We start from the raw sequence: 27000 nt of genomic DNA, 5'->3' as shown, positions 1-27000 counted from the left end.
ATGCGAGCTCAATCTGATTGGCTGATTCCATCAGCCAATCAGAATATTCCTACTTTAATTCCGATTGGCTGATAGAATCCTATCAGCCAATCGGAATTCGAGGGACGCCATCTTGGATGACGTCATTTAAAGGAACCATGATTCGTCGTCTAGTCGTCGGTTGAAGAGGATGTTCCGCGTCGGCTTGGAAGAAGATGGTTCCGCTACGCTCCAGAAGAAAGAAGATTGAAGATGCGGCTTGATAGAAGACTTCATCCAGATGATGGACTTCCGACTTCAGCCCGAGGATGGATTTCTTCAGTCGCCGCTTGGATCCAGACTTCTGCCCGCGGATGGACGTCACTCTTCAGCACCCCGCTTGGGCTTGGATCAACACTTCCGAGGCTTGGATCAAGACTTCCGAGGACGGATCGGTGAACCTGGCAGGGTGAAGATAAGGTAGGAAGATCTTCAGGGGCTTAGTGTTAGGTTTATTTAAGGGAGGTTTGGGTTAGATTAGGGGTATGTGGGTGGTGGGTTGTAATGTTGGGGGGGGGATTGTATGTTTTTTTTTACAGGCAAAAGAGCTGAATTCTTTGGGGCATGCCCCGCAAAGGGCCCTGTTCAGGGCTGGTAAGGTAAAAGAGCTTTGAACTTTTGTAATTTAGAATAGGGTAGGGCATTTTTTTTATTTTGGGGGGCTTTGTTATTTTATTAGGGGGCTTAGAGTAGGTGTAATTAGTTTAAAATTGTTGTAATATTTTTCCAATGTTTGTAAATATTTTTTTATTTTTTGTAACTTAGTTCTTTTTTATTTTTTGTACTTTAGTTAGTTTATTTCATTGTATTTATTTGTAGATATTGTATTTAAATAATTTATTGATAGTGTAGTGTTAGGTTTAATTGTAGATAATTGTTGGTATTTTATTTAATTAATTTATTGATAGTGTAGTGTTAGGTTTAATTGTAATTTTGTAATTAGTTTAACTATTTTAGCTATTAAATAGTTCTTAACTATTTAATAGCTATTGTACCTGGTTAAAATAAATACAAAGTTACCTGTAAAATAAATATAAATCCTAAAATAGCTATAATATAATTATAATTTACATTGTAGCTATATTAGGATTTATTTTACAGGTAAGTATTTAGCTTTAAATAGAAATAATTTATTTAATAAGAGTTAATTAATTTCGTTAGATTTATATTATATTTAACTTAGGGGGGTGTTAGTGTTAGGGTTAGACTTAGCTTTAGGGGTTAATACATTTATTAGAATAGCGGTGAGCTCCAGTCGGCAGATTAGGGGTTAATGTTTGAAGTTAGGTGTCGGCGATGTTAGGGAGGGCAGATTAGGGGTTAATACTATTTATTATAGGGTTAGTGAGGCGGATTAGGGGTTAATAACTTTATTATAATAGTGGTGCGGTCCGGTCGGCAGATTAGGGGTTAATAAGTGTAGGCAGGTGGAGGCGACGTTGTGGGCGGCAGAAAAGGGGTTAATAAATATAATATAGGGGTCGGCGGTGTTAGGGACAGCAGATTAGGGGTACATAGGGATAATGTAAGTAGCGGCGGTTTACGGAGCAGCAGATTAGGGGTTAATAATAATATGCAGGGGTCAGCGATAGCGGGGGCGGCAGAATAGGGGTTAATAAGTGTAAGGTTAGGGGTGTTTAGACTCGGGGTACATGTTAGAGTGTTAGGTGCAGACGTAGGAAGTGTTTCCCCATAGGAAACAATGGGGCTGCGTTAGGAGCTGAACGCGGCTTTTTTGCAGGTGTTAGGTTTTTTTTCAGCTCAAACAGCCCCATTGTTTTCTATGGGGGAATCGTGCACGAGCACGTTTTTGAGGCTGGCCGCGTCCGTAAGCAACTCTGGTATCGAGAGTTGAAGTTGCGTTAAATATGCTCTACGCTCCTTTTTTGGAGCCTAACGCAGCCATTCTGTGGACTCTCAATACCAGAGTTATTTTAAAGGTGCGGCCAGAAAAAAGCCAGCGTTAGCTACGCGGGTCCTTACCGACAAAACTCTAAATCTAGCCGTAAATTCCTTATCATCCCTCTATAGTCAATAGTATTATTTATGCCACAAAAAATTTTCTTCCCTTTTTTCTCCCTTTTTTTTTCTTTTTTTTCCCCTCTTTTTCTCTCAAAACATCAGATGTCACATAGCCTCCCAAAAACAGTAGGTTACCATATTGCTAGTGTCATAACCCCAAGACTGAACCACTCCAAAACAGCAGAGTTATACCTTTTCAGGGTTTTAAGTAAAGGGTCCTTAAACTTTCTTAAACAATAATAAACAGTTCACTATTTGGTGAGGTAGAATTATATAGGGTAAAGGGCTTCAGATCTCTGAATTTGTGGCAGTCTCTGGAAATTTATGTAGATTTCCCTTGCCTGATGCTGGAGCTTCTTGTTTTCCCAGCGATTTTCACTGAAGGACACAACTACCCCTATATGTGGGATATAACCTGTAACCTTTACTCCTCGGTAGTGTGACTTTAATAGTCCTCAGTAACCAGCCGCCGCCATTGTTGGATCTCTATTTTTAAATATGGCTACTCCGGACCTGGTTAAATGTTCAGGATAATTTTAAACAGTCCATATAACAACGGAAATCAAATTTACCCTGCACTCACCCCTGCTGCAGCGAAAGACTTCTCTTTATCCTTGATGAATTGGAGCCGCTGCCTTATTTCTCCTTGTCCTGGGGCTTTGCAGCTCAGGTCTGAGCCCAGCGATTTGTAGTGTTTTTTGCCCAGACTCCTTACTCGTCCAGCTACGTTCCGGTACTCGCACTATCCTTGCGATCACACCTGAGCTGGATTATCGCTCCCTGCAGCTGAGTCAGATGGAGATCCTTAGCTGTGAGGGAGGGTCCATCGCAGCCTTGTAATCTGAGCACCGAACCCTGCCGACTCCCCACACGCAGCACCGGTGGGTGAGGAGGGCAGTTTTAGATCCAGGCCACAGCAAACAAACCCCCAGGTAAGAAGACCCCCAGGGGGGATGCAGGTATAGCTCAGTCGGCTATAGGTTCCTTCCTACAGGTAACTAAGTACTCCTGTAGCCGCTGAGGTAACTATTCCTTGCGGGCAAGCGGATCTCAGGCTGTCAGCAGCTCCCCACTCGCAACATCGGTGGTTGAGGAGAAGAAAAATTACGATACACCTCTCAGCTGTAGCCCCGATTCTCCTGCACGCTGTGCTCTCAACCGGTGTTCTTGACCTCTTCTATGGGCGTTAGGGTGAGTGCGGGCTATATACTTTTTATTCCATGGATATCTCGATGCAGTAAAAAAAGACAAAACTTGGCTGTCCACCCCTCTCTCCTTTACAGAGCAGGAAAAAGGGAGGGGGGTGAGTAGATGTATTTTACCATAAGGGAGCTTAGTCTTACAGCCAGCCAGGACCAGCTCCAGGTAACATAGTTCTTAATCAGCGTAGCTAAAAAAAAAAGGCTGTAGAGGGAAATACCAGGGTGAAAATCTAGCTGGCTGCAGGGTTTGAAAGGACAGGTGAAGCAAGTCCTTCTCTCCTACAAATCAAGATGAGCTCCTGGCGCGAACAACCTCCTCTGAAGCACCTGCAGGGGAACGAAGCCTGCTCATGCACTGACTCCTCCTCTTCCCTCCAGAACATAACATTTTTCCAGAGAATACAATTTTAAACAACTTTCTAAAATACTTCTATTAACAAATTTGTTTTATTCACTTTGTATCCTTTGGTGAAGGAGCAACAGTGCACTACTGGGAGCTAGCTGGACATATTTGGTGAGCCAATTAAAAGAGACATATATATGCAGCTTCCAACAGTGCTTTGCTGCTTCTGAGACTACCTAGGTATGCTTTTCAATAAAGTACACCAAAGAGAACAAAGTAAATTAAATAATAAAAGTAAGTTGGAAAGTTGTTTAATATTGCTGCTGTATCTAAATATTTGAAGAAGTTTGGGCTGTATATCTCTTTAACTCCCATTAGCGTTAATAATTTTACTCTCCACTTGTCATCCTGGCCTTTATAGGGAATTAATGAGTTTAATTTAACATCAGACTTTACCATATATTATATCCGAGGATGAAAAAATACAAATCCTAACACGTGTGAATAGCACTTCACACTCCCTCTTAAATTATGATGGATATAACATCATTATCTGGAGATGTGATAGGGTGATAAGTTTAAAATGTAACATTTATTGGTCTGTAGTAAAATCATAGAACACAAACAACATACATTTTAAAAAAACACATTAGAATTTAGACCTGTAAAAGTTCAGATTGTCCAGAGATTGAAATAAACACTGTTGTTCTAACAGGCTGGAATTTTTCAATCAGGTAGATAGCCAAATGATTCAATGGGACCTACACATCTACAGGGAGTGCAGAATTATTAGGCAAATTAGTATTTTGACCACATCATCCTCTTTATGCATGTTGTCTTACTCCAAGCTGTATAGGCTCAAAAGCCTACTACCAATTAAGCAAATTAGGTGATGTGCATCTCATTAATGAGAAGGGGTGTGGTCTAATGACATCAACACCCTATATCAGGTGTGCATAATTATTAGGCAACTTCCTTTCCTTTTGCAAAATGGGTCAAAAGAAGGACTTGACAGGCTCAGAAAAGTCAAAAATAGTGAGATATCTTGCAGAGGGATGCAGCACTCTTAAAATTGCAAAGCTTCTGAAGCGTGATCATCGAACAATCAAGCGTTTCATTCAAAATAGTCAACAGGGTCGCAAGAAGCGTGTGGAAAAACCAAGGCGCAAAATAACTGCCCATGAACTGAGAAAAGTCGCAGCTGCCAAGATGCCACTTGCCACCAGTTTGGCCATATTTCAGAGCTGCAACATCACTGGAGTACCCAAAAGCACAAGGTGTGCAATACTCAGAGACATGGCCAAGGTAAGAAAGGCTGAAAGACGACCACCACTGAACAAGACACACAAGCTGAAACGTCAAGACTGGGCCAAGAAATATCTCAAGACTGATTTTTCTAAGGTTTTATGGACTGATGAAATGAGAGTGAGTCTTGATGGGCCAGATGGATGGGCCCGTGGCTGGATTGGTAAAGGGCAGAGAGCTCCAGTCCGACTCAGACGCCAGCAAGGTGGAGGTGGAGTACTGGTTTGGGCTGGTATCATCAAAAATGAGCTTGTGGGGCCTTTTTGGGTTGAGCATGGAGTCAAGTTCAACTCCCAGTCCTACTGCCAGTTTCTGGAAGACACCTTCTTCAAGCAGTGGTACAGGAAGAAGTCTGCATCCTTCAAGAAAAACATGATTTTCATGCAGGACAATGCTCCATCACACGCGTCCAAGTACTCCACAGCGTGGCTGGCAAGAAAGGGTATAAAAGAAGAAAATCTAATGACATGGCCTCCTTGTTCACCTGATCTGAACCCCATTAAGAACCTGTGGTCCATCATCAAATGTGAGATTTACAAGGAGGGAAAACAGTACACCTCTCTGAACAGTGTCTGGGAGGCTGTGGTTGCTGCTGCACGCAATGTTGATGGTGAACAGATCAAAACACTGACAGAATCCATGGATGGCAGGCTTTTGAGTGTCCTTGCAAAGAAAGGTGGCTATATTGGTCATTGATTTGTTTTTGTTTTGTTTTTGAATGTCAGAAATGTATATTTGTGAATGTTGAGATGTTATATTGGTTTCACTGGTAAAAATAAATAATTGAAATGGGTATATATTTGTTTTTTGTTAAGTTGCCTAATAATTATGCACAGTAATAGTCACCTGCACACACAGATATCCCCCTAAAATAGCTCAAACTAAAAACAAACTAAAAACTACTTCCAAAAATATTCAGCTTTGATATTAATGAGTTTTTTGGGTTCATTGAGAACATGGTTGTTGTTCAATAATAAAATTAATCCTCAAAAATACAACTTGCCTAATAATTCTGCACTCCCTGTATGGTATGAGATAGAACATGTGTGAAAATACCGTAGTCTATCTAGAAACTGATCAATATTAATGGTCCTGATTATTCTACAATTAGGTTTTATGAAAGTTTTGGATGGATAGCAACAATATCAAAAATGATTAACTGTAACTGATTCACAGTTGTTCAAAGTTGCTAATGTTAGCGAAACATCTTAGGTTAGGTGGGTGCAGAAAATATAATATTTATGCACACATAATAGAGATTATAGATTTCCCCTGATCGTGACTGGTTCACAGTTTATTACAGGTGGCTAATATGAGCAAAAGATCTATTTATTTATATCTCATTAGATAGATACTTTGGGCTCTATTTAACAAGCTCCGTATGGAGCTTGATGGCCCCTGTTTCTGGCGAGTCTTCAGACTCGCCGGAAACAGCAGTGATGTCGCGAATAGTTCGCCGGCGAATAGTTCCCTGCGAACATAGCATGTTCGTGTTCGCAGCTGCGGGCGAACATATGCGATGTTCGATCCGCCCCCTATTCATCATCATTGAGTAAACTTTGACCCTGTATCTCACAGTCTGCAGACACATTCCAGCCAATCAGCAGCAGACCCTCCCTCCCAGATCCTCCCAGCTCCTGAACAGCAGCCATTTTAGATTCATTCGGAAGCTGCATTGTTAGTGAGAGGAGGGACAGTGTAGCTGCTGGTGATTTAATAGGGAAATTGATAGCTAGGCTAGTGTATTTAGTGTCCACTACAGTCCTGAAGGACTCATCTGATCTCTGCTGTAAGGACAGCACCCCAAAAAGCCCTTTTTAGGGCTAGAACATCTTTTTTTTCCTTTCTAATCTAATTGCAGTTGCCTGCCTGTCAAGCCACTTGCCCAGTGCCACCACTCATATCTGGTGTAACTGTAGTGTAAATTTAAAAAAAAAAACTTTTTTGACTGTGAAACATCAGTCTGCTAGTGTAATCTAATTGCAGTTGCCTGCCTGCCTGCCAGCGTGTGTGCCAGGCTCACGGCGTATACTGTGCCCACTTGCCCAGTGCCCCCACTCATATCTGGTGTAACAGTAGTGTAAATTAAAAAAAAAAACTTTTTTGACTGTGAAACATCAGTCTGCTTGTGTAATCTAATTGCAGTTGCCTGCCTGCCAGCGTGTGTGCCAGACCCACTTATCTGGTGTAACAGTAGTGTAAATAAAAAAAATAAAAAAAAATAACTTTGAAATATCAGTCTGCTAGTGTATTCTAATTGCAGTTGCCTGCCTGCCAGCGTGTGTGCCAGGTCCACTTGCCCAGTGCCACCACTCATATCTGGTGTAACAGTAGTGTAAATTTAAAAAAAAAAAACTTTTTTCGACTGTAAAACATCAGTCTGCTAGTGTAATCTAATTGCAGTTGCCTGCCTGCCTGCCAGCGTGTGTGCCAGGCTCACAGCGTATACTGTGCCCACTTGCCCAGTGCCCCCACTCATATCTGGTGTAACAGTAGTGTAAATTTAAAAATAAAACTTTTTTGACTTTGAAACATCAGTCTGCTAGTGTAATCTAATTGCAGTTGCCTGCCTGCCAGTGTGTGTGCCAGACCCACTTGCCCAGTGCCACCACTCATATCTGGTGTAACAATAGTGTAAATTTAAAAAAATAAAACTTTTTTGACTGTGAAACATCAGTCTGCTAGTGTAATCTAATTGCAGTTGCCTGCCTGCCAGCGTGTGTGTCAGGCTCACAGCGTATACTGTGCCCACTTGCCCAGTGTCCCCACTCATATCTGGTGTAACAGTAGTGTAAATTAAAAAAAAAAACTTTTTTGACTGTGAAACATCAGTCAGCTTGTGTAATCTAATTGCAGTTGCCTGCCTGCCAGCGTGTGTGCCAGGCTCACAGCGTATACTGTGCCACCACTCATATCTGGTGTAACAGTAGTGAAAATGTAAAAATAAAAAACTTTTTGAACTGTGAAACATCAGTCTGCTTTTTTTGTGTCAGGCTCACAGCGTATACTGGGTCCACTTGCCCAGTGCCACCACTTATATCTTGTTTAATAGTAGTGTAAGTGTACATTTAAAAACAAAAAAAAAACTTTTGGACTGTGAAACATCAGTTTGCTTTTTTGGTTCAGGCTCACAGCTTATACTGGGCCCACTTGCCCAGTGCCACCACTCATATCTTGTTTAATAGTAGTGTAAGTGTACATTTAAAAACAAAAAAAACCTTTTGGACTGTGAAACATCAGTCTGCTTTTTTGGTTCAGGCCCACAGCTTATATTGGGCCCACTTGCCCAGTGCCACCACTAATATCTTGTTTAATAGTAGTGTAAGTGTACATTTAAAAACAAAAAAATCTTTTTGGACTGTGAAACATCAGTCTGCTTTTTTGTTTCAGGCTCACAGTGTATACTGTAACCACTTGCCCAGTGCCACCACTCATATCTTGTTTAATAGTAGTGTAAGTGTACATTTAAAAACAAAAAAAACTTTTTGGACTGAGTCTGTGAAACATCAGTCTGCTTTTTTGTTTCAGGCTCACAGCTTATACTGGGTCCACTTGCCCAGTGCCACCACTCATATCTTGTTTAATAGTAGTGTAAGTGTACATTTAAAAAAATAAAAACTTTTTGGACAGTGAAACATCAGTTTGCTTTTTTGTGTCAGGCTCACAGCATATACTGTGCCCACTTGCCCAGTGACATCACTCATATCTTGTTTAATAGTAGTGTAAGTGTACATTTAAAAAAAAAATGACAGGCAGAGGCAGGCCACCCCACAGGTGCCGTCGTGGTGGTGGTGCTGTGATTCCCTTTGGCACTAGAATAATGCCCAGTGTTCAGACGCCACCTCCCATGAACTCGAAAAGTTCTGAGGAGGACATAGTTGACTTTATAACACAGGACACCCAATCTTCTATAGCTTCCGCTCCAAACCTTGACTCACCATCCTCCTCCAGCTTATCTTCGGGCACTTTTCAAGTTACCACTCGCCCGCCTGCCGCCACCACCAACACTAGCACCACAGCCGCTTCACTTGATCTGTTTACAATAAGAGTCGGTGGGGGTAGGGCTGAGTATAATATATACAAGAGGTTAGTGGTTAAAGGCAAATAGCCAAATTTGAGTTTTATATTCTCCTAACCACTAATACCTCCTGCCACAGATTTGAAGTTAAAAGCAAGGTACAACTAGCAAGTAATTGTAAATAGACTTACAAATAAGAATAGGTAACTTAAATCTGTGTGAAATAAAATTTCACCAACTGAGCCCTATCAAAGTCAGAGATAGATTTGAATTATTTTAAAGAGAAATATTTTTACTATTCCATTCATACGCTAAAGTTTATTAAGTAAATATATTTAACCACACATACATTTAGCAAGAGCTAAAAATTAAAAACACTACACCCAAGTTGAACTATATTTTAGAATTATTCTGGAATCAGCATATAGGGTATCATGCAGCATGTATATAAGTATAGGCTAAGCCCTTACAATCCGAGGGCTGATTAAGTCTAGTTTTACCAGTAATATTTATAAGCTGCAATTTACTAGGCCAACGAGGGTGAGCAAATTAAAAAAGGGAAAGACAAAGCTTATCCCAGAGGACCCCTGATGTACGTTTCACAAAAAACGCTTCCTCAGAGGGGTCAGAGGGGTCTGAGGAAGCGTTTTTTGTGAAACATACGTCAGGGGTCCTCTGGGATAAGCTTTGCCTTTCCCTTTTTTAATTTGCTCACCCTCATTGGCCTGGTAAATTGCAGCTTATAAATATTACTGGTAAAACTAGACTTAATCAGCCCTCGGATTGTAAGGGCTTAGCCTATACTTATATACATGCTGCATGATACCCTATATGCTGATTCCAGAATAATTCTAAAATATAGTTCAACTTGGGTGTAGTGTTTTTAATTTTTAGCTCTTGCTAAATGTATGTGTGGTTAAATATATTTACTTAATAAACTTTAGCGTATGAATGGAATAGTAAAAATATTTCTCTTTAAAATAATTCAAATCTATCTCTGACTTTGATAGGGCTCAGTTGGTGAAATTTTATTTCACACAGATTTAAGTTACCTATTCTTATTTGTAAGTCTATTTGCAGCATTACAGACATGGATGTACGGTGGGATGATGATGATGTTGTACCCGCTGCTGCTTCCTTTGTTGATTTGTCAGATACAAGTGAAGCGGTTGATGATAACGATGCGTCCGTGGATGTCACGTGGGTGCCCGCTAGAAGAGAAGAACAGGGGGAAAGTTCAGATGGGGAGACAGAGAGGAGGAGGAGGAGACGAGTTGGAAGCAGGGGGAGGTTGTCGCAAGGAGCTAGTGGCACAGTCAGACAGCATGCATCGGCACCTGGGGTCAGCCAGACAGCACGCCAATCAACACATGCTGTTGCCACCACCAGAATGCCATCATCGCAGAGCTCAGCAGTGTGGCATTTTTTTTGTGTGTCTGCCTCTGACAACAGCGATGCCATTTGCAACCTGTGCCAAAAGAAACTGAGTCGTGGGAAGTCCAACACCCACCTAGGTACAACTGCTTTGCGAAGGCACATGATCGCACATCACAAACGCCTATGGGATCAACACATGAGTAGAAGCAGCACACAAACTCAAAGCCGCCATCCTCCTCCTGGTCCAGCATCTTCAGCCACGTCAACCACTGCTGTCCTCCTTGCCCCCTCTCAACCATCCGCCACTCCGTCTCTCTTCTGGAGCAGTTCCTGCTCATCTGCCCACAGTCAGGTGTCTGTCAAGGACATGTTTGAGCGTAAGATGCCAATGTCACAAAGTCACCCCCTTGCCCGGCGTCTGACAGCTGGCTTGTCTGAACTGTTAGCCCGCCAGCTTTTACCATACAAGCTGGTGGAGTCTGAGGCATTCAAAAAATTTGTAGCTATTGGGACACCGCAGTGGAAGGTACCCGGCCGAAATTTCTTTTGCGAAAGGAAGTAATGGCATGTCTGGAACACAGTGTTGGGGCAAGGGTCCATCTGACCACTGATAGCTGGTCTGCAAAGCATGGTCAGGGCAGGTATATCACCTACACTGTGCATTGGGTAAACCTGCTGACAGCTGCCAAGCATGGAATGCGTGGCTCTGCAGAGGAGGAGTTGGTGACACCGCCACGACTTGCAGGCAGGCCTGCTGCCACCTCCTCTACTCCTCCTACTCCATCCTCTTCCATAACCTCCTCGGCTGAGTCCTCTTCTGCTGCTGTGTCTTGCTCCACATCAACGGCACCCCCCCAGCTCCGCAGGTACTATTCCACATCCTGGATATGGCAGTGTCATGCCGTCTTGGGGTTGACTTGCCTGAAAGCAGAGAGTCACACCGGACCAGCACTCCTGTCCACCCTGAACACACAGGTGGATCAGTGGCTGACTCCGCACCAACTGGAGATCGGCAAAGTGGTTTCTGACAATGGAAGTAATTTGGTGGCGGCATTGAAATTGGGCAAGTTGACACATGTGCCGTGCATGGCACATGTGTGTAATCTGATCGTACAACGCTTTGTGCATAAGTACCCAGGCTTACAGGACGTCCTGAAGCAGGCCAGGAAGGTGTGTGACCATTTGAGGCGTTCCTACACGGCCATGGCACACTTTTCCAATATCCAGCGGCGAAACAACATGCCAGTGAGGCGCTTGATTTGCGACAGCCCGACACGTTGGAATTCAACACTTCTAATGTTCAACCGCCTGCTCCAACAAGAAAAAGCCGTTAACGAGTATTTGTATGACCAGGGTGCTAGGACAGCCTCTGCAGAGCTGGGAATTTTTTTCCCATGTTACTGGGCGCTCATGCGCAATGCCTGTAGGCTCATGCGTCCTTTTGAGGAGGTTACAAACCTAGTCAGTCGCACCGAAGCGACATCATACCATTTGTTTTCTTCCTGGAGCATGCCCTGCGAAGAGTGCTGGATCAGGCCATAGATGAACGTGAAGAGGAAGAGTCACCACCAGAAACAGCCTTATCAGCATCGCTTGCTGGACGCTGGAAGAGGATTGTGAGGAAGAGGAGTCAGAGGAGGAATGTGGCTTTGAGGAGGAGGAGGAAGACCAAGCACAACAGGCATCCCAGGGTGCTCGTTGTTGTCACCTATCTGGTACCCGTGGTGTTGTACGTGGCTGGGGGGAAGAAGATACCTTCAGTGAGATCACTGAGGACGAGGAACGGGACATGAGTAGCTCGGCATCCAACCTTGTGCAAATGGGGTCTTTCATGCTGTTGTGCCTGTTGAGTGACCCTCGTATAAAAAAGCTGAAGGAGAACGACCTGTACTGGGTGTCCATGCTACTAGACCCCCGGTATAAGCATAAAGTGCCTGAAATGTTACCGAATTACCGCAAGTCGGAAAGGATGCAGCAGTTCTAAACTAAATTAAAAAGTATGCTTTACACAGCGTATAAGGGTGATGTCACAGCACAATGTGAATCTAACAGGGGAAGAGGTGAAAGTAATCCTACGACTCCCACAACCACGTCGGCAAGGACAGGACGCTTTACAGATGTGTTGTTGATGGAGGATATGCAGAGCTTTTTAACTCCTATGCATCACCACAGCCCTTTGGGGTCAACCCTCAGAGAACGACTCGACTGACAGATAGCAGGCTACCTCGCCTTAACTGCAGATCTCGACACTCAAAGGAGCGATGAACCCCTTGACTACTGGGTGTGCAGGCTTGACCTGTGGCCTGAGCTATCCCAATTTGCAATAGAACTTCTGGCCTGCCCCGCTTCAAGTGTCCTGTCAGAAAGGACCTTCAGTGCAGCAGGAGGTATTGTGACTGAGAAGAGAAGTCGCCTAGGTCAAAAAAGTCTAGATTACCTCACCTTTATTAAGATGAATGAGGGATGGATCCCAACGGGACTGACATTGGGCGATACATTCGAGTAAAAAAGGCGTGATGAGATGTGCCGTCTTGGGCTTAAAATGGTCCACACGGTGCTGTATTTTATCTTCCAATGCCAGATGACTTGCGTGACTTATCCGCCACCAACTAGGGTTCAAGCCGCAATGTTTTAGGGCACTTTCTGCCTAGGAAAAAAACATCAATTTTTCTGGCCGCTGCTATAGCAGTGGCTGCAACAATACCTAATTTTTCAGGCATGTGTACATGCCTAATTTTTCTGGCCTCTGATGCAGCACTGTGGCTTCAAAAACCAAACCAATAAAAAAGGCATATAACAGGGATTAAACTGATAGGAATAGTACTACTTAACACACCACTCCTATCTGGTGGCACATTAGATTGCACGCGCAGTGCCCCAAATTTGAAGTAGGAGGACCGACCAAGCATCTTTTTCCATCTCCCGGTTCCTAAAATCCATGTAATATACACGTCCCCTGATAGGGGACAGAACAGGGATTAAACTGATAGGAATAGTACTACTTAACACACCTTATAATAACGCAGAGAGAGGCAATGCAGAGAGAGGAGTCTGAAGAAGAGGAGTCAGAGGAGGAAGGTGGCTTTGAGGAGGTGGAAGACCAAACACAGCAGGCGTCCCAGGGGGCTTGTTGTCCCCTTTCGGGGACCCTTGGTGTTGTACGTGGCTGGGTGGAGGAAGAGACCTTCAATGACATCAGTGAGGACAAGGAATGGGACATGGCTAGCTTGGTATCCAACCTTGTGCAAATGGGGAGTTTGCGGTTGGGCAAATGGACTGTTTGCGGTTGTTTGCGGTGCGTTAAAGGGACAGTCTAGGCCAAAATAAACTTTCATGATTCAGATAGAGCATGTAATTTTAAACAATTTTCCAATTTACTTTTATCACCAATTTTGCTTTGTTCTCTTGGTATTCTTAGTTGAAAGCTTAACCTAGGAGGTTCATATGCTAATTTCTTAGACCTTGAAGCCCACCTCTTTCAGATTGCATTTTAACAGTTTTTCACCACTAGAGGGTGTTAGTTCACGTATTTCATATAGATAACACTGTGCTCGTGCACGAGAAGTTATCTGGGAGCAGGCACTGATTGGCTAGACTGCAAGTCTGTCAAAAGAACTGAAAAAAGGGGCAGTTTGCAGAGGCTTAGATACAAGATAATCACAGAGGTTAAAAGTATATTATTATAAATGTGTTAGTTATGCAAAACTGGGAAATGGGTAATAAAGGGATTATCTATCTTTTAAAACAATAAAAATTCTGGTGTAGACTGTCCCTTTAAATGGGGAGTTTGGTCTGTCACTGTGAAGCGGGCGTAACCCTTACACTACCTGATCGATACAACATCATACCTGATGTTTTAAAGCACGTTATTCCAAACAATTTAGGAATGTTAGGTGATTTATGCCCTTTATGGCTTAAAAACAGACTCTGCATCAACTATGTAATTTTCCATGGGAGTTTTGCCATGGATCCCCCTCCGGCATGCCACAGTCCAGGTGTTAGTCCCCTTGAAACAACTTTTCCATCACTATTGTGTCCAGAAAGAGTCCCTGTGGGTTTAAAAAATCGTCTGCCCATTGAAGTCAATGGTGGTTCACCCGGTTTGCAAACTTTTGGCGAAGTTCGTGTTTGCTGTTCGCGAACCCAAATTTTTAGGTTTACGACATCACTAGTGGTGTGTGGCATTGCTGGGCCGCGCTGACATTAACAAACAACTTGATATTACAAGTACATATTAAAGAGTGTTAACCAGAGAACAGTTAGCCCAGCCAATTTTGTTTGTCCTCAAGTTGCACGTTGAAAGTTATAGTTTGCATTTGAGCCAAAGTCAAAACTGTGCTACAATATTTAGCGCGATTTGAGACCTGAAGTAAACTGTAAGGGGTGGATTTAACAAGCTGTTAATCGGCCCCAATGCAGCTATTTCCGCATGAGCCTTCAGGCATGTGTTATCTATATGACACACATGAACTAACAGAGGCCGAATTATCAAATGTCTGTCGGACCTGATCCGACAGTGCGGATCAGGTCCGACAGACATTGCTGAATGCGGAGAGCAATATGCCCTCTATATTCAGCATTGCCCCAGCAGCTCACAACGCCACCCCCTGCAGACTCGTAGCTAATGGGCCGCCAGAAGGGCGTTGTCAATCAACCCGATCATACTCAATCAGGTTGAATTGTGGCGATTCCTGTCCGTTTGCTCAGAGTAGGTCTTTAGACCGCTGCTTCATAACTGCTGTTTCTGGTGAGTCTGGAGACTCGCCAGAAACATGGGCCCACAAGCTCCATTCAGAGCTTGATTAATGGGCCTCACAGTGTTTAACTGCGAAAAACTGTCAACTGTCTTAAGACCGCTGCTCCTTAACTCATACGTCTCCTCTGAGACTGTGGACATCAATTGCCTGATCATATACGATTGGGTTGATTGACACCCCCTGCTAGCGGCTGATTGTCCGAGAATCTGAAGAGGGTGGCATTGCGCAAGCAGTTTACCAGAACTGCTTGTGCAATGTTAAATGCCAACAGCGTATGCACTTTTTAATAAAATACATAATTTTAATATTAATAAAAATGTTTTAAAAGGGTTAAAAGGGATATGGTATATGGCAAAGAGTTTAGACTTGAAAGGACTCCAATGTATACATATATACATGTGTACAAATATATAAGCATCCAAAGTTCCGCACTCTTACAAACAGCGAATCTTAGGACCAGGGTGCAGCAAGTAAAGATACAATCAAATGCACTCTCTGTTTATAAACAAAAGTTTATTTAATGTGTGTATTTACGCATTAAAGCAACTTTTGTTTAAAACCAGAGAGTGCTGATTTAGTATCATAATAAAAAAGTAACATAGTAGATTGGGCTGAAAGAAGACAGAATCCCATCAAGTTCAACTTGTACAGATTGTGCCTGATTTACAATAAAAGCTCCAATTGAGCTTAACTTAATCCCATTAAAAAGGTGACCCATTTAACACAAGCAATCATATCACTGAATTATGTTTCTAGCTAGAAAGTATCTAAACTATTTTAAAATGTTTCTATGGTATTGGCATTCACTACCTCCTTATGCATACAATTTGATTGTTCATACAGTGGAAAAATGTTTTTGTTGCTGAGGTTACTTTTCCTTTCCTCCAGCCTTAAATTGTAACCTCTTATCACAAATTATTTCCTTGGAGTAACAGAGCTTCCACCTACTATGTATATGGGCCTTGAAAATATTTATATAGTCATGTCACCTTCCAAGTGCCTTTTATCGAGAGAAAAAAGACCCAGTTTGGCTAAACTCTTCTCATAGCGTAAATTAACCATTCCCCTTAATAGTTTTGTGGTCCTCCTCTGAACTTTTTAAATTCTGCAATGTATTTTTTGAGATTGGTCCCCAGAACTGCACTCCATACTCAAGGTGAGGTTTTATCAGGGATTGTGAAAAAACTATGCTTTTCTCCCTTACATCAATTAATCTTTTAATACATGCTAATATTTTATTAGTCTTAGAAGTCGCTGCCCTGCATTGTGCACCAATTTTTTGCTTTACTATTACTACTCCCAAATTCCTTTTTCTCCTTTGTTTTGCTAATTCTAGTCCCATTTAAATAATAGGCTGCCTTCTTATTTTTACTTCCAGAATGTAGAATCTTACATTTTCCAATATGGAATCTCATTTTCCATTGATCTGACCATTCTTCTAATTTTTGTAGATCCTCTTTTAAAGCAATTTCATCCTGCCCTGATCTAATGACCTTACACAGCTTTGTATCATCTGTAAAACAAGATTTGTTGCTTTTTAATCCTTGCTCCAGGTGATTAATGAAAATATTAAAATGAATAGGGCCCAGTATTGATCCCTGGGGGACTCCACTGATTACCTTTGTCCAATCTGAGTATGATCCGTTTACTACTACTCATTGCTCCCTCTCTTTTATCCAGTTATTTATCAATTAGCTAAACTTGTGTACTATAATCTCCATATGGCACTGTATCAAACACCTTTGCAAAATCCAAGTATATCACATCAACTGATTCCCCTTTATCTATATTTTTACTTACTTCCCTCATAGAATCTAATTGCATTAGTTTGACATAAGTTTTATGTCATAAAACCATGCTGATTTGAGCTCATCAATATAATCCCTTATGGTCCCTTCAAGTATCTTCCCCACTATTGATGTCAGACTAACTGGTCTATAGTTTCCTGGATCAGCCCTGCTTCCATTTTTTTTAAAAAAAGTTGCACCACATCAGCTTGAGGCCAGTCTTGGTGTAATATGCCTGAGGATAATGAGTTTTGAAAAGTAGAGGTTTGGCTATAACATTGCTAAGTTCCTGTAAAACCCTTGGGTGTATTTAATCTGGGCCTGGAAATGTATTTACCTTAATATTATCCAGTTGTTTCCTGATATACTCTAGACATAACCCAGTTAATGGTATGTGCTTGTATGTTCTAGTTTGTTGTAATTGGTTTACTACCTCAGCCTTTTCCCTGTCACTGTCACTACCCTTCACACAATTTAATGCACCTGTATTGTCCTTCTTCATTTTTTTGCCATTTAGGTACTTAAAAAACCTTTTCCAGTTTGACTTTAAGACACATACAAATCATTTTAACTTGCACAATTTTTTAGTTGTTTAGATGTTGGGGGAGTTTTCTCAGCATAATATCAGTTTCACTAACGGTTTTGTTCCATTGCAAAACTAACCTTGTTTGTGACGTAGAGTGAGCATTATGTTATATTCAGCCATTGAGACCCATTTATCAAGCTCTGAATGGAGCGTGTGGGCACGTGTTTCTAAAGACCGCTGCTCCATAACCGTGTCCGTCTGCTCTGAGCAAGCGGACAGGAATCGCCACAATTCAACCAGATCGAGTACGATCGGGTTGATTGACACCTCCCTGCTGGCGGTCCATTGGCTGCAAGTCTGCAGGGGGCGGCGTTGCCCCAGCAGCTCTTGTGAGCTGCTGGTGCAATGCTGAATACGGAGAGCGTATTGCTCTCCGCATGGATCAGGTCCGACAGACATTTGATAAATTGGCCTCATTGCCTATTGTATTTGATTAGTAGCAATGGTAAAACAATATTTTAAAACATCAATTCATTTAAAAGATGTACATTATGTTATAGCCTCTTAAAATCTATACTATAAATGCGTGCGTAACTTGTCCGTCGGTGTCGCCACTTGCACACGCATCCTAAATGTAATGTTGGCTGCGTGCGCAGCCAAAAGAATTCACCTGGATGCAACGAAGCTGCATCCAGATGGATTCCGAAAATAGCAGGGTGGTTAAAGAATCCACCGGGATGCAGCGAAGGCAAACTGAGCATTACAAAAAAAAACTAATAAAATTATTAACCCCTAAATCCGCAAACCCCAACATCGCAAACCACCTAATACATCTATTAACCCCAAATCAGCAAACCCCCCACAACGCATTAAACCTAATTTAACTATTAACTTCTACACCGATAACCCCCACAACGCAAAAAACATCCCCTAAATTAACCCCTTAATTACATTTAAAAAAATACATTACAGTTAAAATAAATTTTAAAAAAATTACATTCAATTCATCTACAATTGCAGAAAATAAAAAAGGCTAACATTACAAAAAAAATAATAAATACATTATCCAAAATAAAAAAAATAATCCTAATCCCTATGAAAATAACCCCCCCAAAATAAAAACATCCCTTAATCTAAGAAAAAACTACAAATAGTCCTTAAAAGGGCTTTTTGTAGGGCATTGCCCTAAGTTTAACAGCTCTTTTGCATACAAAATTACTAAGCCCCCCTCTAACAGTAAAACCCCCCACCCACCAAACCCCCTAAAATAAAAAAACCTATCACTAATAAATATAAACTACCCATTGCCCCTAAAGGGGCATTTGTATGGGCATTTCCCTTAAAATGGCATTCAGCTCTTTTTCAAAGGGCCAGAAAACCCTAACTTAAAAATTAAAAAAAAACAAAAAAAAAAAAATAACACTAAAGCCCCAAATAGATACTCACGGTTGCTGAAGTCCGGCAGAGAAGATCTTCTTCCAGGCAGGTCCATCATCATCCTAATCCACAGCGAAGGTGACACGTAAGATTCCTCTTCATGCGATCTCTGAAGATTAAATGCAAGGTACCCCATATTTATTGGGGTACCTTGCATTCCTATTGGCTGACATTTTCAAATAAGCCAATAGGATGAGAGCAAGTGAAATCTTATTGGTTGATTTGAACAGCCAAAAGGATTTCAGTATCTCTAATACTATTGGCTGTTTTGAAAAATTCAGCAGCCAATAGGATGAGAGCTACTGAAATCATATTAGCTGATTTGAACAGCCAATAGAATTTTAGTAGATCTAATCCTATTGGCTGTTTTGAAATATTTAGCCAATAGGAATGCAAGGTAGCCCAAATTGATTGCAGTACCTTGCATTCAATATTTAGTATACCACGTACAACGGATGAAGAGGAGCCTCCATGCCGCCGAGGACTGCCGCCGCCAAGGACCGCCAATGCCACCACAGATGACCACCATCGAGGATTGCCACATCTGGGAAGACCGCTGGACCTCCGCTTCATGCCACCTTCCCTATGGATGAAGATAATAGACCCACCTGGAAGAAGACCTTCTCCGCTGGACTTCTGAAACCGTGAGTACCTATTTGGGGGTAGGTTTTTTTTGGGGGGAGGGGATTGTTTTTTTTAAATTAGGGTTTTTGGGGGGGCAAATTGCAAAAGAGCTGAATGCCCTTTTAAGGGCAGTGAAAAAGAGCTGAGTGCCCTTTTAAGGGCAATGCCCATTTAAATGCCCCTTTAGGGGCAATGGGTAGTTTAGGTTTATTAGTGTTAGGTTTTTTATTTGGGGGGGTTTGGTGGGTGGGGGGTTTACCGTTAGGGGGGACTTTGTTTATTTTTAATGTAAAAGAGCTGATTTCTTTAGGCCAATGCACTACAAAAAGCCCCTTTAAGGGCTATTGGTAGTTTAGTATTAGATTAGGGCATATTTTTATTTTGGGGGGATTTTTTTTATAGGGGTTTTAGTTTAGGTTTAATTGTATTATTTTGTGATAGCTTTGTTTTTATTTTTTTCTGTATTTTTACTTTTTTATTTTTTGTAGCTTGGGGGATTTCATTTTTCACACACAGACTGCCCTCTATATACCCATAATAATTATATCATTATATATGATTTAATAAATAAAAAATCAAATATATAGATGCTGTGAGAATCAACACATCATTTTTATGTACTGTGGAGTGTATAATATGTAAATTCATGGCACAAAAACTAGCAAGGCCCTATGAGAATCACACAGCCTGTCAAAACCAATTCCAAAGTACATCTGTAAAGGCTGTCATATGAGTTGTGGACACAGACATGAAATGGTTAAATGCTAAAGATCAAGAAGGCACATGCAGGAAAAGGTTAAAGGTTAAATACTTAGATATAATGAGAAGGACACACACCATATGTGCAGGGCACAGGTCAGGTGACACAGCCCATATGCTCAAATTGAAAGGAATCATTGTTGTCCTCATGCAATCAATAAGGGATTAAAGGACCAATGTTGTGCAAATGTAACTTAACAACTTAAACCAACTTTACTTAAATAAATAAAGACACCACAAAATTTGGAGGAAAGACCGTGTAGGTCATTTATTAAACAAAAGGCACTCCTTGTACGTGTTTAGTTATATAAGACATCAAGGCCTTTCAAAACTTTCAGCATTAATTTATTTACATAGGTACATGTAAATGACCAAGCATTTTAATTTAACTTTTAAACAATTAGGCGGTAATATCTAACTAAGCAACTCATATAAAGTGGGAAGCAGGCCCAGGCAGACTGACACAAAGCGGAGCCCAGCTACAACGCGGTACAAGATAGAAGGATGAACTTAAGCTGTTCGGCCCATTGCAACCCAGGAGCAGATATCAGCCCAGGCATGCGCCTGAGCACGTCACTCCCCCTGCAATGGCCGTCACTCCTCTCCGCTTTCTATCTGACGCCTGGGACACTACTGCCCGCCTTTACAGTGTCACACTGCTCAAACCGTATTGGACCCCCAGCCCAGCCAGGCGAACACCAAGCCGGCACCAAAGGGAGCTGAAAATATTAAAGACCCTGGACTGACCCAAAAGACTATGGGGGGTAGTTATCAAGCCGTCTACTTTACCTGCCTTCGCCGGTCCAATACGCCCGCCTAAGCTCACCTATCATCGCCGCCGCGGACCTTCAAAATTTCGCCTAAGTTATCAAAAAAGCTGTCAAAAAGCCGCGCACCAACAACAGGGCGATGAGTAGCGGACTGTGAGAGTTATCACTCATCCGATCTCGCTGCTCTTTGACTTTTTGACAGCTTTATTGATACCCCTGTCACTAAGCACCCACACTAACTACACTGTTCTACCCCCTATACCGGCACCCCCGGAGCCCCCCGCAACTCAATAAAGTTATTAACCCCTAAACCGCCGCTAAACTGCCGCTAAACCGCCGCTCCTAGACCCCGCCACAACTCTTATAAATGTATTAACCCCTAAACCGCCGCACCCGGACACCGCCGCCACCTACATTATAACTAGTAACCCCTATCCTGCCCCCCCCCCTATACCGCCGCCCTCTATAATAAAGTTATTAACCCGTATCCTTCGGATCCCGGACCTCGCCGCAACTAAATAAATAGTTTAACCCCTAAACCGCCGCTCCCGGACCCCGCCGCAACCTATATTAAACTTATTAACCCCTAATCTGCCCCCTACACCGTCGCCACCTATAATAAATTTATTAACCCCTATCCTGCCCCCCCTACACCGCCGCCACTGTAATAAAATTATTAACCCCTAAACCTAAGTCTAACACTAACCTTAACACCCCCCTAACTTAAATATTAATTAAATAAATCTAAATAATATTTCTCTTGTTAACTAAATTAATCCTATTTAAAACTAAATACTTACCTTTAAAATAAACCCTAATATAGCTACAATATAAATAATAATTATATTGTAGCTATTTTAGGATTTATTTTTATTTTATAGGCATCTTTCAATTTATTTTAACTAGGTACAATAGCTATTAAATAGTTATTAACTATTTAATAGCTACCTAGCTAAAATAAAGAGAAATTTACCTGTAAAATAAAAACTAACCTAAGTTACAATTACACCTAACACTACACTATACTTTAATAAAATATTCCAATTTAAAACTAAATACTTACCTGTAAAATAAACCCTAAGATAGCTACAATATAATTAATAATTACATTGTAGCTATTTTAGGATTTATATTTATTTTACAGGTAACTTTGCATTTATTTTAACTAGTTAGAATAGTTATTAAATAGTTATTAACTATTTAATAACTACCTAGCTAAAAGAAATACAAAATTACCTGTGAAATAAATCCTAACCTAAGTTACAATTAAACCTAACACTACACTATCATTAAATTAATTAAATAAATTAGCTAAAAAATAACTACAATTAAATACAATTACATAAACTAACTAAAGTACAAAAAATAAAAAAAGCTAAGTTACAAAAAATAAAATAAAAAATTAGTTACAAAAATTTAAAAAATATTACAATTTTAAGCTACTTACACCTAATCTAAGCCCCCTAATAAAATAACAAAGCCCCCCAAAATAAAAAAATGCCCTACCCTATTCTAAATTAAAAAGTTACCAGCTCTTTTACCTTACCAGTCCTTAAAAGGGCCTTTTGCGGGGCATGCCCCAAAGAATTCTGCTCTTTTGCCTGTAAAATAAAAATACAACCCCCCCAACATTAAAACCCACCACCCACATACCCCTAATCTAACCCAAACCCCCCTTAAATAAACCTAACACTACCCCCCTGAATATCATCCTACCTTGAGTCATCTTCAGCCAGCCGACCACCGATGGAACCGAAGAGGAGATCCGGAGCAGCAGAAGTCATCATCCAAGGGGCGCTGAAGAAGTCAGATCGGAACAGCCAATAGAATGCGAGCTCAATCTGATTGGCTGATTGGATCAGCCAATCGGATTGAACTTCAATCTGATTGGCTGATTCAATCAGCCAATCAGATTTTTCCTACCTTAATTCCGATTGGCTGATAGAATCCTATCAGCCAATCGGAATTGAAGGGACGCCATCTTGGATGATGTCCCTTAAAGGAACCTTCATCCGTCGTTAGTCCGTCGGGGAAGAAGGATGTTCCGCGTCGGCGGGATGAAGATGGATCCGGAAGAAAGAAGATTGAAGATGCCGCTTGGAAGAAGACATCGCCCGGTTGGAAGACCTCTTCAGCGCCGCCTGGATGATGACTTCATCGGATGGAAGACTTCTTCAGCGCCCCTTGGATGATGACTTCTGCCGCTCCCCATCTCCTCTTCGGTTCCATCAGTGGTTTAGGGGTTAAACTATTTTTTTTAGTTGCGGCGAGGTCCGGGATCTGCAGGATAGGGGTTAATAACTTTATTATAGGTGGCGACGGTATAGGGGGGGCAGGATAGGGGTTAATAGGTATAATGTAGGTGGCGGCGGGGTCCGGGAGTGGCGGTTTAGGGGTTAACATATTTATTATAGTGGCGGTGGGCTCCGGGAGCGGCGGTTTAAGGGTTAACATATTTATTATAGTGGCGGTGGGCTCCGGGAGCGGCGGTTTAGGTGTTAATCAGTTTATTAGAGTGGCGGTGGGCTCTGGGAGCGGCGGTTTAGGGGGTAATAACTTTATTTAGTTGCAGCGGTGTAGGGGGGGGCAGATTAGGGGTCTTTAGACTCGGGGTACATGTTAGGGTATTAGGTGTAGACAGCTCCCATAGAAATCAATGGGATGTCTGGCAGCAGCGAACATGAGCTTTCGCTATGGTCAGACTCACAATGATTCCTATGGGATCCGCCGCCGTTTGAAAACCAGGTACGCTGGGCCAGAAAAGTGCCGAGCGTACCTGCTAGTTTTTTGCTAACTAGCAAAAGAAGTCAGATTGTGCCGCACTTGTGTGCGGAACATCTAGAGTGACGTAAGAATCGATCTGTGTCGGACTGAGTCCGGCGGATCAAAGCTTACGTCACTATATTCTACTTTTGCCGGTATCTAGGGCTTGATAACTAAGGCGAATCAGCCTCGCAACAAATACGCTGCGGAATTCCAGCGTATTTGAGGTTGACGGCTTGGAAAGTAGGGGTCTATAGGTTGACTAACCCTGTCCGGAGCCAGGGGGACTAAATCAATTACCAATTTGCCGCTTCAAAGGATAGAAGGGTGGGAGAAGATCTGTGATGATCAAGAACAGAAAGAGGGCCTAAAACTCCCAGAAGACCCTTTTTAACTGTGAGTAAAGACCCCTCCCTTAGATCAGCAACAATGTTGCACATCTATCTCTCAGCACACAATCACTCCTCCTCCCTGCATTCCTTAACCCTTAAGATTCTACTGGCTAATCTGGAGCCCTGCACTTTCATTACTTAATAAAATCATATGCATATAGTAATTATTATTGTAAGCATCAACATGAAAACCTCTCGAACAAAGGATCCTATTCTCTAAAGCTCCTTACTCAGGTCATAATTCTCTAAAAAGTTCCTGCAATGGTACAAGGTTCCTTCATGAGATTCTCTTTAGGTGAATTTTAAATTGTGAGCTCTGTATCACTCCAAGGCGCATAATGTTTGTGAAACTGAGGGACGTATATTACTTTAATAACATTACATAACATTTTGCAGATAAAATTGCAATAACAAGTAAAAAAATGTGTTGTGACAGACTGCCTGGTACCCAAACTGGGGTCCCAACTGGGTACCTCGGTCAGAACACTTCCGTTGTCCTGGACATCCCTTTATCCAGACCAATAGCTCCTGGTACCCCCCTTTGACTGCAGTATAAAGTTAGGGAGGGGAACAGAACTGAGACAACACTCAGGGGTCTGAACACAAAATGAACCCTTTATTGAACAGCAGCACACAGATTTATACACCTGGCACTCCAGAGTCACCGAGCTTCAGGTTACAGATTTATACACCTGGCACTCCAGAGTCACCGAGCTTCAGGTTACAGAGGGAATTGGTTAAACAGTAAAAACAAACAATACATCACACCTAGAAACAATTGTCTATTCACAGGTGTCAGCAAATACAATTCCACATTTCCATGCAGTCTTTTTTTATTTTGGATAATTTGGCTTATTATTTTTGGTAATATTAGATTTTCTTTTTTTTATGCAATCTTAGGTTTCTGTTTTATTTTTACTGTAATGTTAAATGGCAGATTAGGGGTTATTCGATTTATTAGTTAGATTGCAATGTGGGTGAATGGCGGCTTAGGGGTTAATAACTTTCACCAAGATTACAAGTTTTGCGGTATGGTGCAGTACGGCTATACCACTGAAAAATTGGCCATTGCACATGAAATGGCAGGTCTCCTGCATTACAAGTCGTGACAGTATAGCTATACCGCAAGAATTTTAGCATGTAATGCAACGATCCATTCCGCACTCAAAAAATGATGTTTCAGTGTGGGATTTCCATACCGCTGTATTGCAGGTTGTGCAGTCTGGCTAAGATGCTTGCGTTATGGTCTATACTGCCATGATCCATACTGCGATCTGAGACCAGTAGTTATGTATTTTGCAAAACAAAAATATTTAACAAAACTCATAACTAAAATGTTACAAAGTACACTAAGACCCATAAATGTGTCCCCTGGTATATATGTAGAACATCACCACCTTATCCGATACCAGCCCGGGGAGACTCCAAGGCAGAAGTGAGCAAGTCTATGAGGCCTATTTATCAAATGTCTGTTGGACCTGATCCTCTCCATATTCAGCATTGCACCAGCAGTTCTTATGAGCTGCTGGTGCAACGCCGCCCCCTGCAGACTCGCGGCCAATCGGCCTCCAGCAGGCGGGTGTAAATCAAGCCGATCGTACTCGATCGAGTTGAATTGTGGGGATCTCTCACTCACTCCCGCTCCGCCCCTCGAGATCTCATTTATAACAGTCTGAGATACCAGATCTACTGCAGGCGGCCTCTCTAGGGTAGACCCGATATCTGGTTGCCAGCTGTCTCATTACACAAGGGCTTTTACTAAACAGGATCACTCTAGAGCAAACTTACTACGTCACACACCAAAGGATCCCTGTCGGTAAAGAGGGGAGATTGGAAAGAGGACGACCTGGACACCAAAAAAGGTGATTCACGTACCCGGTTATGATATCTGTCTATAGACACTGAATAGAGAGTCTGCCCGGAGGTTTGGTCGTATCCCTAAGGTAATAGAAAACACCTTCATCCTCGATCCGACAGCTGGTAACGTTTATTAAAAAATTTATGGTTGAAGATTGACCTAACCTTTCTACTTACTGATTAGTTATCCCTGCAAAAACACTGCTTGTGGCCTTTTATAAAAACACCTTAAGGAATTAAACTGTGGAACTTTTTTCAGGATTATATCAAACTTTATATCCGAATTGATATTAAACTTTTTTCTTTTTTAATTTTAAAATTGCAATAGTACCACCGGTGGTTATTTACCATTTGATATTTGTTTATTAAATATTGTACATTGATTATCGTGACTTTTTGTATGTTTATATATTTTTTTAGTATTTTAACTTATTTTACCTGACCAATAGATTGCAGTACATATATACTAATAAGATTTAAACTAATTTGATAGATTTTAGTATAAGTTATACCTAGCTTTTTAGCGCCACATCTATTTTTTGTAAACTCATCCTATTGGCTGATTGGTACCTTTAAGCCAATAGGAATGCAAGGGACGCCATCTTGAACAACGTCACTTGCATTCAAGATCCAGTTTATGGCAGAGACCGTATTGAAGAGGAGCTGCTCGCCGGATGTCTTCAGGATGGACCCGTTCCGTGCCGGATGGATGAAGATAGAAGAGGCCGCATGGATAAAGACTTCGGCAATATTCAGCTAGACAGGCTAACTTATTGTCTTATATTAAAGCTTTGTGGCTGAGTGTTGGACAACAAAAATATTGAGACTTAATGTTGTACTAAAAAAAGCGTTGCTGTTGCTTTAAATTTGTAACAGTTTGATACAAATCTAAAGCATTGACTAAAAATGTCTAAGTATAATCTTTAATAGGAGTTCAGTTGGAATGGCAGCTATGTTTAACTCCTAGATTATATTTAAACAGACAGGTATTATGCATATAAAACCGAGCAGAAAAAATAAAAGGTACCTTTTGAAAATGCTAA

This window comes from Bombina bombina, chromosome 6 (assembly GCF_027579735.1).
Source record: "Bombina bombina isolate aBomBom1 chromosome 6, aBomBom1.pri, whole genome shotgun sequence".
Taxonomy (NCBI): Eukaryota; Metazoa; Chordata; class Amphibia; order Anura; family Bombinatoridae; genus Bombina; species Bombina bombina.
This window is presented reverse-complemented; position numbering follows the sequence as displayed.